This window comes from Crinia signifera, chromosome 4 (genome assembly GCF_055691185.1).
Source record: "Crinia signifera chromosome 4, ASM5569118v1, whole genome shotgun sequence".
NCBI classification, from domain to species: Eukaryota; Metazoa; Chordata; class Amphibia; order Anura; family Myobatrachidae; genus Crinia; species Crinia signifera.
Genome location: NC_139220.1, coordinates 303,704,627 through 303,722,436, shown reverse-complemented (window position 1 = coordinate 303,722,436; position 17,810 = coordinate 303,704,627). Strand labels below are relative to the sequence as shown.

The window sequence follows — 17,810 nt, the reverse complement described above, 5'->3', positions numbered from 1 at the left end:
AGTGATGGTGTGATAAGGTAGGCTTTGTCAATCTTTGTCCTCAAATGCGGCGATCTCAAAGTCGATGTTTAACCCGTTCGGTGCGAGGGTACTCATTTTGTAGATCATCTTTGTTTCTACTTTGGACAACATCGTCTCATAGTTTCCTCCTCTCCATGAGGTCTGTATTTTTTTCAGACCTATAAATGTCAGGTCTTTTGGGGTTGGCATTATGTTTTTCTGTAAAGTGTGCCGGTATATACTATGGTTCTCTTTTTTATTACTGATGTTGCACAGATGTTCTTGGATCCTAGTATGGAGTTTTCTCTTAGTTTTTCCGACATACTGGAGTCCGCACGGGCATTGGAGAAGGTACAGGACGCCACTGGTGTTACAGCTTATCCTCTCTTTGATGGTATGTATGAAATCATTAGTGGAAGAGGGGACTTCTTTGATCAGATTAGTGCTGGTGTATCTGGTTTTTCTGCATGCTGTACACATGCAGCATCTTGAGAAGCCGGATCCTTGTTTGGTGGTTTTCTCTTGTGTCTTAATGTGGCTTTTCACCAGGGTGGTCTTGAGTGTAGGGGCTCTTCTGTATATCACCCGAGGTCTGTGGGATATCATGTCCTTCAGGTCACTGTCTGTTTGCAGTACATGCCAGTGCCGTCGTAGGCTTTTTTCTATCTGTAAACTCTGGGTGGAGAAGTCCGTCAGGAAGAGGACTTCTTTCTTGATATTATCATCTTTCTTTTCCCGTGGTTCCAGTAGTGTCTGGCGATCGATATCCTCTATCTTCTTTCTTTCCTCCTCTAACCTGGGTTTGTTGAAGTGTTTTTCAAGGAAGTTACCCATTATGTCTTTGGATTGTGTTTCGTAATCGGATAGTCTGGAGCAGTTGCATCAGATCCTCCTGAACTGGCCTCCAGGGATGTTCTTCACCCAAGTTCTATGGTGGTTACTCCTAGAGTCAAGGTAGCTGTTGCAATCTGTTGGTTTTGAGAAGGTCTTTGTCTCGATTCCGTTCCCTTCGGTGAAGATATTGAAGTCTAGGAAGTTGATGTTGTCCTTGCTGATAGTGCTTGTAAATTCGAGGTTCAGATCGTTCTTATTGATGTTTTCGATGAATCTGGTTAGGTCCTCTTGGGTTCCTTTCCATACTATAATCACTTCGTCAATGTAGCGTGCCCATAACGCTATTTTGTTGGATAATTCTGTGTTGGTCCAGATGTACTCCTTCTCCCATTGTGATAGGAACAGGTTTGCATAGGATGGGGCGAAGTTCGTCCCCATAGTGGTCCCTCATTGTTGCAGGTAGTAGTTGTCCCCAAACCAGAAGTAGTTGTGGGTTAATATAAACATCATGGAATCCACAATGAACGTGATCTGTTTCTCGTCTAGTTCTGAGTCCTCTTCCAGTCTCTTTTTGACATTGTTGCACCCTTGATGATGGTTGATGCATGTATACAATGATTTAATGTCGCAGGTGGCTAGTATGAAATCTTGTTCCCATGTCATATTATCCAGTATTCTCAGAATGTGTGTGGTGTCCTTGATGTAACTTCTTTGTTTTGTGACTGTTGGTTGTAGAAGTTCGTCAACGTATTTGGACAGATTGGATGTGAGCGATTGTACGCCTGCCACGATTGGCCTCCCTGGTGGATTTTGGTGATTTTTGTGTAACTTTGGTAGATGATAGAACACTGGGGTTATGGGGTTATTTTGGTTGAGAAAACCATATTCTCCTTTGTTTAGGACACCTTCATTCAGGCCTTTCAGGAGGAGAGTTCCTAGTTCTTTTTTGTACTTCGTGGTTGGGTCTACCTTTAGTTCTTTGTAGGTTTCCTTATCATGCAGTTGGGAAAGTGCTTCTTTTTCATATTCTTTGCGATCCATTACCACAATTGCTCCGCCTTTGTCGGCTGGTTTGATAACCAGCTCTTTGTTGTCTTTTAGTGATTTTAGTGCTTCTTTTTCCTTCTGGGTGATGTTCCATGACCTCTTGTCAATCTTGTTTGTGATTCTTTCGATGTCTTGTTCGACCAGTTTTTGGAAAGTTTTTATTATTGGTCCTTTCAGGTACTGAGGGTAGAATGAGGATTTTTCTTTTAGTTGTGTATGTTTGAAGTTGTCTGTTGGTTGTGGGTCCTCATCCTTAGATTTATTGTTAGCGAAGAATTTCTTTGGGGTTAATTTTCTTATAAATTTATGGAGGTCTATGAAGGTTTTGAATTTGTCCAATTTACAAGTTGGGGCGAATTTCAAACCTTTTTGCAGGACCGATCTTTCTGTTTCCGTGAGTTTGTGTTTGCTTAAGTGGAATATCCCCTCTGATGTTTTCTTCTCCCTTCCCTCCTTCTTTTGGTGTTTTTTTGCTTTGTTACCTCCACGCATTCCTCAAAGATTGACAAAGCCTACCTTATCACACCATCACTCACCCCACATACCTGATGGACCTCGCATCATATGCAGCCAGTACTATATTCTCATTTTTATCATAATCTTTTTGAGATACCCTAGTGTTATCCCCATACAACACTAGACCCCTCTATATTACCTATGACATACATAGAGCTCGATGTCAATGAGATGTTCCCCTTTTTGTTGCACTACTAAAATGTTTTGACAAACTCTTCATCCCCCTCCCCCCCCCATATATACTATCCACCTGTACGAACTTTTAACATATTTATTATATTATATTATATATTTCCTTTTTCCTCTAAAATTCTCCTATTACCCTGCCTTATTAGCACTGTAATACCATCTGTCACTCGTGTATATGTTAGTAGTTATATGTTGTTTGCTATCCCACCACAAAGACCGTACAGGTAGAACACGTTATGCCTAAAGAGGGCGGAAGTCAATACATGAAGCCAAATCCTACAAGGGCGGATATACCTTAACACGGAGCTCACTACAGGAGTGAGGGCGGAAGCTGTATACGGGCGGAAATGACGCAAGCGGCAACCACGTCACGCCAGCCCAGCTTAAATAGAGACGGAGATGGTTACCAGTCATTCTGCACATCCTGACAAAGCCCGCTTGACGGGTGAAACGCGTTGATCTCCAGAGACCTCCCTGACCGCTGCCTTACTTCACTGCAGCCGCGGGATTAGGACGAGTCTGCTGGCAGACACCACTCTATCTCTTAAAGAGATACACACTGTAATTTCCATCCATACCTGTTAAGGACCACAGATTGCGGGCAATAGTGTGGAACACTTCCACCAACCCCAGCCTACCTTTTGTTCACTCAAGGCCTCAGAACTTTTGGCTCAAAGACTTTTTGCCTATCCATACTCTGGACTTTATTTATGTTATATGTCTGTTTGTCATTGTATTATAGAACGTATACCGGTATTAGATCACCCCCTTCCCCCCTTGTTTTAACATTTTCTGACCTACCTATACATACATCTTTTTTTACCTGTTTTTATATACATTATATACACAGACAGTCTAAAGTTTTCATTTGTATTATTGTGTGGTAAAGGTATGCGCAGGAGTGCCTATTCACTCTAACCATTGTATATCCTCTTTGGGTATTTGTGTAGTTATACCCCAGACACCCAGCAGCTACCTACCCCCCTTTTACCACCCACCCACAGCGCAGTAGTCAACCCTTCTTTTTGTAACTTCTATTTTATGTGACACCTGCAAGGGAAGCAGCAAGTGGGGTCCCCTAAAATGATCTGCTCAGCTTGCAGGGGTTTCTGGCTAGAGCACTTGGTTAACACTTATTCCAAGAGAGGAGAAAAAAAGAAGTACTCTGGGTGGGGGAACCCTTATATCACAGCCAATTCATTTGCTATTATTGCATCTGTCTAAAACATAGGATTTTTATTAGAGGAATTATTAAAATCTTTAGTGCAATATTATTTCCTTGTCTCACAGTAGCGCTCTGCAAAATTATGGTGATTGGTAATAAGGTTTTTTATTGGGAATCGCCGATCACGTGGTGTACACACATGACCGGAGCGCAGCTGAGAGATGGGTATAGACCAGGAAGTGAGTGGCTCAGCGGCTGCCTAGAGCTCCCGACCCACACGCTACTCTAAGGGACAAGGACCCCCACTTTTTCATTGCTACTTTGTGCCAAACAGCCCACACCAACAGCCACATATTTACAATTTTTTTCTGCTCACTAACATAGCTATTTTTAACTTAACAGCTCGGCAGGGACACACAGACCCTGCACAAAAATACTTATAACTGGCTATACTATCCCCTTAAAACCACGACCTTCCTCTCTATGGAGGTTATTCTGGTTGGTGCGTAAATTTCAGAATTTTTTCAGAGCGCACCGCACGCCACGCTGTGCGGACATCGTACGAAGAAACGCCCACCGGTCCTCCGCATTCGGATGGACTCACACTTTAAGAAGAGGGCGTGTTTACGGACAACATCCAAACCTTGCATGTGCGGTGGACACACACATATTCTGCACGGTCTTACAGCGTCTGCACGGTCTTACCGCGTCAGAACATTCGGGAACCTGCCCGTACGCACCGATGCGGTGTATTATCGCAAAACTCACCACTATTATCGGAACTCACAAATTGGTCACATGACCCACTTATGCAATTAGGCAACATTGGTAATGTGTGTAAAAAATGCAGCCGCTCTTTGAGCATATATTTGGGTGTTTTGTAATGGTCCATTTAAGCTGCAATGGTTCCAATTAAAGCAATGACAAGAGTGTAATTAATGAGTAATGAGTAATGAGTAGAGGAGTGGATTGTATTGTGTTCAGCTGACATTGGTTCAGGTGCGGCCGTACTAATTGGGTGTTCCGAATGCCTAGCGCATGACCGAGTGGTGTCCGCAAAGCAATACTTGCTTATGGAGACCGCATATTTTCTGCCTTTTGGTTCATTTGCAGTCGGTGTTCTGTCCGAATGCACGCCTACCAGAATTAGTGCACTCCCTCGTGTACGCCCATGTTTACGCCCAGTTTAGCCCACTTTGAAACTACTCCCCTGTGTAGTTCCGAATGACGCCCATATTACGCCCATATTTCCCGAGTGAATGCGGTGCACTTTTCTGTACGGTATTAGTGAGAATGAGTACGGAGACCTTGCGTGGCACATGCGCATAGCGTTGCCCACGCATGCGCAGACGGCTAAAAAACGCCATCCGAAAGAATTCGGAAATGTATGTATCGACCAGAATAAGGCCCTATAAATTAGTGTGCTGAGCATAGTGAGGCACCGGGCCTGCTGCGTGGCAAGCGCAGCAAGCACGTCCCCCCTTGTCGGGATTTCGGCGGACGGGATTCCAGCGCCGGGATTTTGACCGCCTGGATTCTGACCGCCGGGATTTATTACCAATCCCCCTTATATATCTCCCATGGTCCCATCTTCTAATATGTAGAACTATGTACAAAATGATTTAATACTTATAAAATATATAAGCCCATCAGACAAAAACAGAATCATATCATTTATAAACATCACTTTTTATTTCAAAACAATCAATATTGGAATATCTGTCAGTAAAGAAAATATCATTAAAAGGGAGACATAAAAATCTCAGAGAGCGCAATCAAATCAATGTTTATATTAACCAGCTAAAATGGTAAGAAAGAAAATTCTGGATAAATTGCTGAATCGCCTTTAACGCTGTCATTGTATCAATGGCACAATCGGGATGACAGAGCCGGCTGCTTGAGCTGGTATGATAGTGACTGGGAGGAGCTGATGGAACTCTGTAATGGATATACAGCTCTTTCCTGTACTAGCCCCAGCACCAGTATGAGCAGAACCGCTGTACATACACAGTATTAACAACCACATCGTCATTGTCTGTTCTACTGCAGCTCTATTTCCTAACAGAGACATTGTCCCAAGGGAAAAGCAGCCCCCAGCTTACTGGTCACAGCTCTCATTTCTTAACAAGATGGAGTCATATAAACCACTTTCCATATTCATAAAATATATATGACCTCCCGGGAACACATATGGGCCCTCATTCTAATTCCTTCATTCCCCCTGTGAGTACGCACAGGGGACTGATGGTTAGGGCTTGCACATAATTAGTTATGCGCATGTGCAGACCTTCTTTGCAAGCACCCTCGCCAACCCGCATTGTCGGCATGGCACTCGCACAGTAGGGGGGCGGCCGGAGGCGGCGAGGGGGCAATGCCCAGCATTTCATGGGCATTGCCATGCAAATGCTGGGCATTCCCATGCTATGGCATGTCATGGGATGCAGGGGGGTCTTGGGCCAGGCCCACCAAATATAAGGTAGTTTCCACTGACGTAAATTTGCGTGGCCTGAAGAAATCATTTGTTGGTTGGCGACCACTGAATGATTTCTCCACCAGCGGGACATGTGAGGAGATGTGTCTACATGACACACCCCTTCACATGGTTGGAGGAGATATGGTGGCAGTGGGCAACAATTTGGTGGGGCGACCTTCTGGGACTCGGTAAGCTGCGTCCTTTGCAGGTTATTGAGTCAACCAGAATGAGGGCCATTGTGCTGATACAATTTTCTTATGAGAAACATGCAACACTAATTCCCTTAGAATAATTCTTATGTGATAAATAAGCGTTACCTTTCTAGTACAACACTTGCCGCATGGAAGCATTTAAATGGCTTCTCTACAGCATGACTCCTCTGGTGTCTAGCAAGATGGCACTTCTGGGTAAAACACTTGCTACAGTCAGAGCATGTAAATGGCTTCTCTCTCCAGTGTGACTCCTCTGATGTCGAACAAGATCTGGCCTGGAGATAAAACATTTGCTACATTCAGAGCATGTAAATCGTTTCTCTCCTGTGTGACTCCTCTGATGTCGAGCAAGATCTGTCATGGAGGTAAAACACTTGCTACATTCAGAGCATGTAAATGGTTTCTCTCCTGTGTGAGTCCTCTGATGTATAACAAGATGCGACTTCTGAGTAAAACAATTGCTACATTCAGAGCATTTAAATGGTTTCTCTCCTGTGTGACTCCTCTGATGTTGGTACAGATGATACTTCTGAGAAAAACATTTACTACACTCAGAACATGTAAATGGTTTCATTCCTGTGTGAATTCGCTGATGTATGAGAAGCTTTGATTTAATTGTAAAGTGTTTGTCACACTCAGAGCACAGATGTGGTCTCTATCCTGTGTGATTCCTCTGATGGATGAGAAGCTGTGATTTACTTGTAAAGTGTTTGTCACACTCAGAGCACAGATGTGGTCTCTCTCCTGTGTGACTCCTCTGATGGATGAGAAGCTGTGATTTACAGGTAAAGCATTTGTCACACTCAGAGCACAGATGTGGTCTCTCTCCTGAGTGAATCATCTGGTGGATGAGAAGATGTGATTTACGTGTAAAGCATTTGTCACACTCAGAGCACAGATGTGCTCTCTCTTCTGTCAGCCTCATCATGTATTATATGAGATACACTAGGCAGAATATGAGAACAGCTTTAGTGAATCCTCCAGAGGTGTATGAAGAAATTACGTCTGTGGTTGTATTTATCAGAGATTGTCCATTCAACAATGAATTCTAATAACCTGTATTTTACCTGACCTGTAACAAGAAAAAGTCAATATTTTAATTATAAAGATTACTGGGGTACAATTAATACTTTTATTTTCTTCAATTAAACTTTATTGTGTAGTAATAATAATGGTACACTATTCAATAAATGCAAGAGTGATATATATGCATGGCAATAGGTAAACATCTGAATGGTATATCATAGCAAATACAGCGGTCAAGTAATAAGTGCAATAAATCAGTATTGTCAGTCCACCTATATACCAAATAAATAGGATGTAGTTTGACATTAATGGGGAATTCACTAAACTAATGACAAAACCTCCAAGAACCTTTGCTGTGATAATAACAGTATTGCTATTCTGAAAAATATTATGAACCAATACATGAGAAGAAAAGAAGAGGGACACAAAACCTGACCACACAGGACAACTAGCCCTGGCCTCCGGTATCTACTCTGGGACAGAGGTAAGGCTATAATTAAATCCCTTTCAAATGTTGAAGGGAAGATCTCACAAGACTCTCCACTGTTCATGCCATGTGGTATATTTTATAGTATCTGTATTCTACATTGGAATCCCCTCAGTATAATATAAACATAACTTTCCCACATATAAACAAAACTTGGGGCTTAAGAGATCCTTGTTCAGAGAGGACTCAATCCAGTCCCTGTTAATAAAAACATGGAATAATCTGTTTTGAAACATCTGTAAAGAAGGCAGAAAAATTAAATTATTCTGTAATAATGTAAAAGAGACGCTTGTTTCGTGCTCCCAGTTGTATGAATATTTGCTTACTTACAAAGGATTGGATGTGATATTGCCCTAATGTATGGGTTGCCCAAAGCTTCCAACAATCTGATAAAGAGCCAGACTGGAAGTGGTCATCGCTGACATCAGAGACCCTCCCCGGGATCACATTGGCACCCCAGCATATTCACAAGCACACCCAGAGAACCCAATGTTTCCACTCCTAAACATTGCCTTCCTTTCAGTCAATCTGTGACGGCTATGTATATGGATATTTATTCACAAACTGCATGTGTCAATGTGCAATGTGGATGCTATGCATGCACAGTTATTCAATAATCTGTAGGATTGCAATTATAATAAATAGTGACCCATGTTGAATTAGGTCCAACGTTCACAGTAATGCACCTTTTAAATATAATTCTATTATATACTGTAGTAATAGTAATGATTTAAATATCGGTCAAATAAATCTTGACTTACTGATAAGTTGACATCTCTAAAATAATATCTAAAAATGATTGTATATTTATCAGTATATTATCATGTATAATATAATTACCTTACTCTGGGGATGCTTTCTTTGTCTCTCTTACTCCTCCGTCCTCCCAGCTCTCCAACAGTAACTGACCCAGCAGCTCCTCCATCAGCTCCCAGTGGCCTGATACAGCCTATTTATAGTCACTCCTCCCCATCTCTCCCCAGTAGTTCCCAGGATGCCCTGCAGGAATTCTTACACTGAGAGGTGACATGTAAATTAGGGTCACATAACATTAGTATACAGTCATTCACCACAGCAGCTCCTCCTGCCCAGCTCCTTGTCTTGTAAATGAAGTGTAAATATTCCTAAAGTCACTTACTACAATAGGAAATGCTAATTAAACGCTGGCAGGTTAACACCTTGTATTCTAATTAGATTAATTCACATGTCTTCAACCTGTGGCCCTCCAGATGTTGTGGAACTACATTTCCCAGCATGCCCTGGTTTTTTTTTGGCATGCTCTTATAGGAAAAAATGTGGCAATGCATGTTGAAACATGTAGTTTCACAACATCTGGAGGGCCACAGGTTGAAGACCCATGGATTAATTGGACCTTTTATTTATTGTTTGGGCAGAGGTTCAGCAGAAAGACTTGTTCTACATATCAGCAGGAAAATAAGTGTTTTAAATTATAACAGTTATAGACATATTTACACAACCATAATGCCAATCAGTAATGATATAAAAGGATATGTTGGGTCTTAAATTGATTTTAAGTTATCTTTCCTTGATGTAAAACTCAAAAATAGATAGAGGATATTCTGTCTTTGCTTTTAGATATGAAGACCGCAAACAAACAGTTGTGCATCACAGTGGCGCTGCTGATAGTTATCCCACCACCTCTTTATACAATAATAGTACTTTCCTTGTCACAATACTTGAAAGGTGGTGTACTGTACTTTTTCTCTGCACAATAAGATTTTGAAAAGGGACATGTCTTTAATTCCTCTAGATGCGCTCACATTCTGTTCAAAGCAAACAGCTTTGAAGTCGTATATAGGACCAATTACAAAGCTCTGGCTCATCCCAGAGCTTTGTAATTGGCAACTCCATATTCGCAACAATTGTATTTATTATAAAATTGCACTCACATAAAAACATATAAAAATGGCATATCACCACTACGGGTACGTTGGTCTCCAATGTTCTCCCATATATTTCGGAACATCCCTCAGTATATGACGGCAGTCTGTCAGTCCTCCCCAGGAAGTGTCCAACTTTAGGTGATCAAGTTCTGCTTAAGCGCACTTTCAGACAACGTCCTATCTCAGAATCAAGACTGACAAGACAAACGGAGCAGCCGGGAACCCCGCTCACGGCGTGGGCAATTGAACAAAAACTCCCCTAAAGTGGATTACAAAATGAATAGCCACGGAGCATAAGTATAACTCTTACTTTCTTCGCATTTATATTTCTAAAGCTTACTAACAACTAAAAGCATATTTTTATGGCTTAGTGACTGAGCATTAACATCTGGCTGGAAACTAGCAATTTGTTTGCATTGGAGTGTGATTTTGGAGAGATCTAACATTTATATCTACAGACTAATATTGTCTCACAAAAGACTGCCGGTACTTATGTATTATCTGGGCTCCCATGTTAAATGCACCCCATTTTTTCATACCCCTACTATCCAACTACGCATGGAGTTGAGTTTATATAGTGTGGAGAGTGCAGCGAGCCACTGTGCCCAAAGCATGGCGAGCGCAGCGGTCTCATAAGAAAAACGAGAGCCGTGATATTACATAAGTACCAGACTGCCGTTAATCCCTGCTTTGCAGAAGTTAACCCCATGCATGCCTAACCAAGCCACAAGCCTGCAATATATTTGTCTTTGCTTTCTATCTGCATTCTGAATGTGAAAGATAGATAGAGTGTGGATATGAACCACCTGAAAAATACCTGCTTGTGCTGAAAACACCAAAAGCACACTAAGAATAGTGAATAGAATGTTGAATATAAATGCTTTTTTTATGTGATTTATTTTGTTTTATGTAAATTTCACCGGCCGGTGTTCTCACTTTTTAAAAGTGTTTAAACATTTTTTTTGTATTAGTAATCAAAATTATATTGATTTTTATCAAACCAAGTATCCAGTGTCCCTTCGCGTCGTCTACCTTGTATTTACTTCTAAAGAGGGGTTGAGTATACCCTCTAGACGGCAGCAGGGACAAACAATTTCCAGCGCTTTGCTATTACTACGTTTGGTTATATAAAAGCTGCTGTCAGGTAATAAGACGGACACTGACGCCATTATAAATCTTACATTACCTGACAATATATTCCCTGGCTACCTGCCTCTATGGATATGTAAAATACAAATTGTCCATACAAATGATGTGAAATAGTTTTATTAATAATCTTAAATTAGACTATTCACTGATTGATAATCTTGGGATAAAGATATACCTACAGCAGACAAGACAGTGTGAGATTATATCCCGATATTGTCATAGTTACTTGTCTTGCACTAGAAATGTGATGTTTCCATCTAAAAGCACATTCACTGGGATAATTGTGTAATTACACCACTAATTGTGTGCTCTCATATCAAGTCACGTGACTTCTCTCGGGCTGAAGGCAACATTCAAACATGAAATAAGACTATTATTATTGCTGAAGTGTTCTTAGCATTGTCTTTTGCCACCCGCCCCTATGTGATGTACTATAAACACACCCGATCGTGCATATGTAATGATCGGGTGCAGTGAATATATGAATATCTAATGAGCGGCTCGGCTCCCGGCCCCCTGCTGGCTGCTCTGTGTAAAAAATATATATATATATTTTTTTTTATTAAATATATATTCATGTACTGTAAGCACATGAATACAAATAGCATGCCCCTTCTCAGAATAAAATTCCTGATTTTTTTACACCAAACGTAAAAATCGAAACACTTTATTTTAAAAGTTCACATTCCACTTCACCATAAAAAGATAGCGATTGCTACTCGGTGAAGCATGGCGATAAAAACCTTGAAATGTATTTGCCATCTGGTCATTCAATAGGGTGATTCACCGTTTTAGTCAAAAAATCGCCTTGCAGCACGAAAATAGCACAAAATCGCCATAGAACATGGCGAATCAGCCTCATTGAATACTGCCCTAAGTGATACATAGGGGTGAAATGTAATAGGATGAGAGATTTAGAAAGTGAGAGATATGGTAAGAAATCAATAGTTTTTTTTTTAAAGTGGCAATCATTTACACTGCAAAATCAAACTGGTTTTGCAGTGTAAATGATTGCCGCTTTAAAATAACTGGAGTTTTCTTACCAAATCTCTCACTTTCCCGATCTCTCATCCTACTAAATGTCCCCCCATAGTTTCAGTATAAGTAATTACATTGTACTAAACAACAGTGCGCTTTACATCACCTCACTGGGATATCCAAACTTGTTACTATCCCTCTGAATGTGATTATTTGACCATTGATGTTTTGTTTCTCTCTGTGACAGTTATATATGTGTGTATATGTGCAATATTATAATATATGATTTTTAAAAGCTTAGTTTTAGTATAACCTTCAATAGGTGGGAATAACTCCCCTTCCTATCCATTACTGGTTACAAACTCTAGAACTTGCCTAGCATTATCACATGTCCTAATGTAGATAGCCACTAATACTATTTTCAATTAATATCTTCTATTATGTGAATAGAGGAGATAAATTTAAAAGAGTGCCCCAACAAAAAGAGAGTGATTTTCCTTCTGTCAATTATATGTACAACAAGTCTTTCTGCTGAAACTCTGACCAGACAATAGGTGAATTCTAAACAAAATGCCCCTTTGGTGACATAACAGGAGGCCAGAGCCTGATGTGATCTAATTACTATACAAGGTGTTACCCTGCCAGGGTGTAATTAGCATTTATCATTGTAGTAAGTCACTTAAGGAATATTTATACCTCATTTAAAAGACAAGGAGCTGGGCAGGAGGAGATGCTGTGGTGAATGACTGTATACTAATGTTATGGGCCCCTAATTTACATGTCACCATGAGCATCCTGAGAACTACTGGGGAGAGATGGGGAGGAGTGACTATAAATAGGCTGTATCAGGCCACTGGGAGCTGATGGAGGAGCTGCTGGGTCAGTTACTGGTTGGAGAGCTGGGAGGACGGAGGAGTAAGAGAGAGACTATATCTCTCGCTTTGAGGTATATGCAGGGCTGCCAAGAGAAATCCTGGGCCCCGGTACAACAGCGTCACGGGGCCCCCTGGAGTGGCGAGCAACAGAAAAGAGGTGTGGCCATTAAAGGATATAGGGGTGTGTACCACACCATATACCCTTTATGCAACACAATAGTAGACCCCTTATACTTGCCCCTTACACATTATGCTACACAAAATTCAAATCGATTACTTCCTGCCCCGTTCGTATGCAGCAGTATGGATAAAAGCGTGGGGTGGTGGATATGGGTTGCGCCCATGGGAGTAAGGGGTCGTGGCCATGGATGGGCAGATAGCGGCAGGGTCCCTACGGAGGATGGGAACTAGGTAATAGCTCCCATCCTCCGCAAGGACCCCACTGCTGTCTGCCCATCCGTCACAGGGACCCTCTGCCCCCCTGCGCTGCCCAGACCCCTATGCCATACAGCAGGGGTGGCCAGCCCACGGCTCCTCTCCCCAAGATCTGTGACTGGCACGATCATCCCCATTTGAAGCGCTGCCTCTGGAGTATAAGGATCCCAAGCTCACACACTCAGCAGGGAAAGCGGCAACAGTTCTGGCAAGAAGCAGCAGATGCCACTACTTGCAGTATCGCCGAGCTGAGCTGCCGGTATCTGCTGTGTCCCCCAAAGCTACAGATCCGGCGCCAAGAGCAGCTGCATTGTGATGGCCAGCGGTATGTGCACCTGGAGGGAGAGGGGGGATTGTGTCCATTAAACCTCTTTAATCTCATGTGATCCTGGGCAGCATGGTCCCACCCAGATCGCATTCCATATATGATCCGTCATAAATGGGCCCCATGTAGCCTGTTCCCTTCACACACATTGGAGGTCATTCTGATTGACCACAAAGCTGCAAAATTTGTAGCTTTGCGGGTCATCTAAATACCTCAGATTTCACGCATGCGAACGGATGTTTTACATCATCATCGATTTGCAGCTTGTGTGCAGGGCAGTGCGGTCGCCGACCATCAAATGATTTCTCAAGCGCTCGCAGATCTAAGTCAGTCTCTGCTGTCTTAGATCTGTGGCGCTCCTGTACGAGAAGAGGTGGGCAGCTGACATCCGGTGACATCAGCTGCCCTCCCCCGGCACCCACGTCATGGGAGTTCCCATGGGCGCAAACCATATCCACCACCCCACGCTTCAGTCCACACTGCTGCATGCGATCGGGGCGGCAAATAAACGGTTTGCTCGCTCACACAAAGTGGCTGCACATGCACAACATCGCTCCCCTGTGTGACCGTGCGGGGGAGCGAACCAACCTGAATGAGGGCCATAGCCTGTTACACACACACATAGCCTGTTCCTTCACACATACAGTACATAGCCTGTTACACACACACACATATACATACATAGCCTGTTACACACACACACACACACACACATAGCCTGTTACACACACACACACACACACATATATACATACACAGCCAGGAGCAGGAGCAGGACAGCCATCGCTGACCGGGCTTAGGCAAATTCGGGGGCGTGGCCTAATCGCGGACCCGTGGCCACGCTCCCTTTTTAAAAAATTCGATTTTTTTTTTTTTTTTTTTGTGTGTCGGGACCCGGGCCCCCCTGGCAGGCCCGGGCCCAGGTAAAATGTACCCGCCCCCCCTGCCTCTCGGCGGCCCTGGGTATATGTAGCAACAGTTCCGTATTTGGGAAGGTATAATGTGGCTGACAAGTATATTACCATCCAATGGCTCTGTGACGATTGTGGTTCTTGTTGCCTTATGATTTCAAAGGCCCCTGAGCCTTGGAATTCATAACGCAACAAGAACCACAATCGTCACAGAGCCATTGGACGGTAATATACTTGTCAGCCACATTATACCTTCCCAAATACGGGACTGTTGCTACATACTGTATACCTCAAAGCGAGAGATATAGCTATATTGATTCACACAATACGAGATACATTATTCTATTTTTTTATTTTTCATATATGTGTAATTGTATGTATTTTATATTTATTTTTATTAAAAAATTCTTTTAGAGAACCGTGTAGTGAATTACTGAGACAGCAGGCGCTGGCACACATCCCTTTTTCTTTCTTTGCTATTTCCTTGGGTTTGTGACAAAACCCTGTGCCAGCTGCCATTAATTGCACAACACACACCATTTGCTCTTTTTACCTTACAGATTTGTTGGGAAATATTTCTAAGATACTTCTGCATGTTGTGCATTTGATGACTTTGGTTTTGCATGAACTCCACCTGCTTCTGTTTGAAGGTGTCTAGTGACCTTGCCAGCTCATCTGCAGTAGGGGCTGTAGGGGCTGGTTGGGTAAGTGGGATATACTGGAGTGGCAGGATGCTTGGTGGCCTATGTGCGACGGCTGGCTGTGTTGTTTCCTCCACAGGATCCAAAGACTCCACTGTCTCCAGTATAATTCCGGCTTCATCCTCCAGCATTGGCGGCAGTTGTGGTGGTTGTTGTGATGTCTTAATAAATATGTTGAAACTGGTAAATATGTCCCCACTATTCTGCAGTTTATGTGAGTGTGCATTTTTGAAAAATTGAAAGGTTATGCACATTGAGAACCCTCCTTTATACGGACACTTTTACATCACCATATCATTTAACATAATGTGATTTATAATTATATTGATGGGGTACCGCAAAAAAATACATCATATCACATTTTCAGGGGTGTGTATCGTATTGTCGACCCCACTTAGGTTGAACGTCATTCAGTCAACACCGTTGGGTCGACATGGGTGAAGGTCGACAGGGGTCTAGGACGACATGGTACAAGGTCGACATGATTCTAGGTTGACATTTGTGTTAGGTCGACAGGTCGACATTGTCTTTTTCACTTTTTTTACCGGATTGTCGACACAGTCGACACGGACACAGGTGGAAGTCAACCGCAGCTCCTCGCATCGCTCTCTTCACTCGCAATGCTTCAGCACACTATTTCATTCTCCCACCATGCCCTAGCGGATGGTAGGGCATGAAATACTGCCTGTCGGCACATGTCGGCTTAAAAGAAACAGTGAAAAAACCCATGTCGACCTCGTGACCTGTTGACCAAACTGATGTCGACATAATGCAAATGTCCACCTAGAACCATGTTGACCTAGACCCTTGTCGACCTTCATCCATGTCAACCTAAACACCTGTTAACCATGTTGCCTGTCGACCCAATGGTGTCGACCTAATGACTGTCAACCTAGGTGGGGTCGACAATATGACCGTTTCCCTTTTTCAGACGCTAATTCACATTCCATTAAATAGTCAAATTCTACATACACAAAAAAAAAATCAATTTTAAAAAATGCGATAGGTGCGATTTCTGAACCTTACTAAAAATTGCATCCCAATAAATGTCACCCTTGGGGTGAGTTTTAATGAAGTGCAATTTTTACGCACTTTCCAAAATCGCACATTATCGTCCCCCCTCCTGAGCATAATCAGTCCAGAGGAAAGTGGGACAGTTAGGAGGATTGCCATCTCGGTGATTCAAGGGAACTTGAGAAACAGTGACAAGATACAGAGCATATAAATTAATTCTGTCTAGTGTGAATTTTCTGATGTCTAACTAGATGATGCTTAAGTGCAAAACACTTGCTGCATTCTGAGCAACTAAATGGTTTCTCTCCTGTGTGACTCCTCTGATGTATAATCAGGTCAGACTTCTGTGTTAAACACTTGCTACATTCAGAACATTTAAATGGATTCTTCTCTCCTGTGTGACTCCTCTGATGTATAATCAGGTCAGACTTCTGTGTAAAACACTTGCTGCATTCAGAGCATTTAAATGGTTTTTCTCCTGTGTGAATCTTGTGATGCTTAACAAGGTTGCTGCTCTGGGAAAAACACTTGCTACATTCAGAACATTTAAATGGTTTCTCCCCTGTGTGAGTCCTCTGATGGCCGTGAAGATGTGATTTACTTGTAAAGCATTTGTCACACTCAGAGCACAGATATGGTCTCTCTCCTGTATGACTCCTCTGATGTATGAGAAGCTGTGATTTATATGTAAAGCATTTGTCACACTCAGAGCACAGATGTGGTCTCTCTCCTGTGTGACTCCTCTGATGGCTGTGAAGATGTGATTTACTTGTAAAGCATTTGTCACACTCAGAGCACATATATGGTCTCTCTCCTGTGTGACTCCGCTGATGGCTGTGAAGATGTGATTTACTTGTAAAGCATTTGTCACACTCAGAGCACAGATATGGTCTCTCTCCTGTGTGACTCCTCTGATGGATGAGAAGCTGTGATTTATATGTAAAGCGTTTGTCACACTCAGAGCACAGATGTGGTCTCTCTCTTGTGTGACTCATCATGTAATAGATCAAAAACAAATTAGCTGTAGAAGGTTTCTACTATACAGAGAATAGCTTTTGGGAATCCTCCAGAGGTGTAATATATGATATATGTAGGTGGATTTATCTGTGTTGCTTTCCAAAATGCCTTCCAAATGAAAATCCAATTACTTATTTGTCCTGCAAGAAAAAAATAGCTGTAGATAACTGAGGTAATTATACTATTACAGTAATAGTGTTACTTTATATATTGAACATGGTGTGTGTGTGTATATCTGTGTGTATATAAAAGAACAAAAGTGTGTGCCTGCACACCTCCCAACTTCTGGGGGCTCGGAAGAGGGACAGTCATGCAGCAAAGCCGGAGAAAAGGGGGCATGGCCTTGCAGGGATGCTGTGGCCTCAGGCCACACCCCCAGGTTTTGCCCTCTGCATTGCTGTTGTCCCCCCAGCCAGAAGGGAATAGATGCTGTGAGCTTGCAAGCTGGGAGGATTCCCAAATGCCCCGCCCCCACCTGGGACACTGCTGCCCCGGGAGGGATGCGAGCCTGTCCCCAAACAACTGTACGGTCTAGCAAAAAATGGGACAGTT

At 42.6% G+C, this 17,810-nt stretch overlaps 1 protein-coding gene and 1 pseudogene across 1 annotated transcript in view; one reads left to right on the top strand and one right to left on the bottom strand.

Moving 5' to 3' along the window:
- The window catches only part of LOC146073262 (uncharacterized), an 89,800-nt gene that overhangs the window by 57,541 nt on the left and 14,449 nt on the right, over positions 1–17,810 (top strand). The window lies entirely within an intron of this gene.
- LOC146072186 (uncharacterized) lies at positions 5,544–17,236 on the bottom strand (annotated as a pseudogene).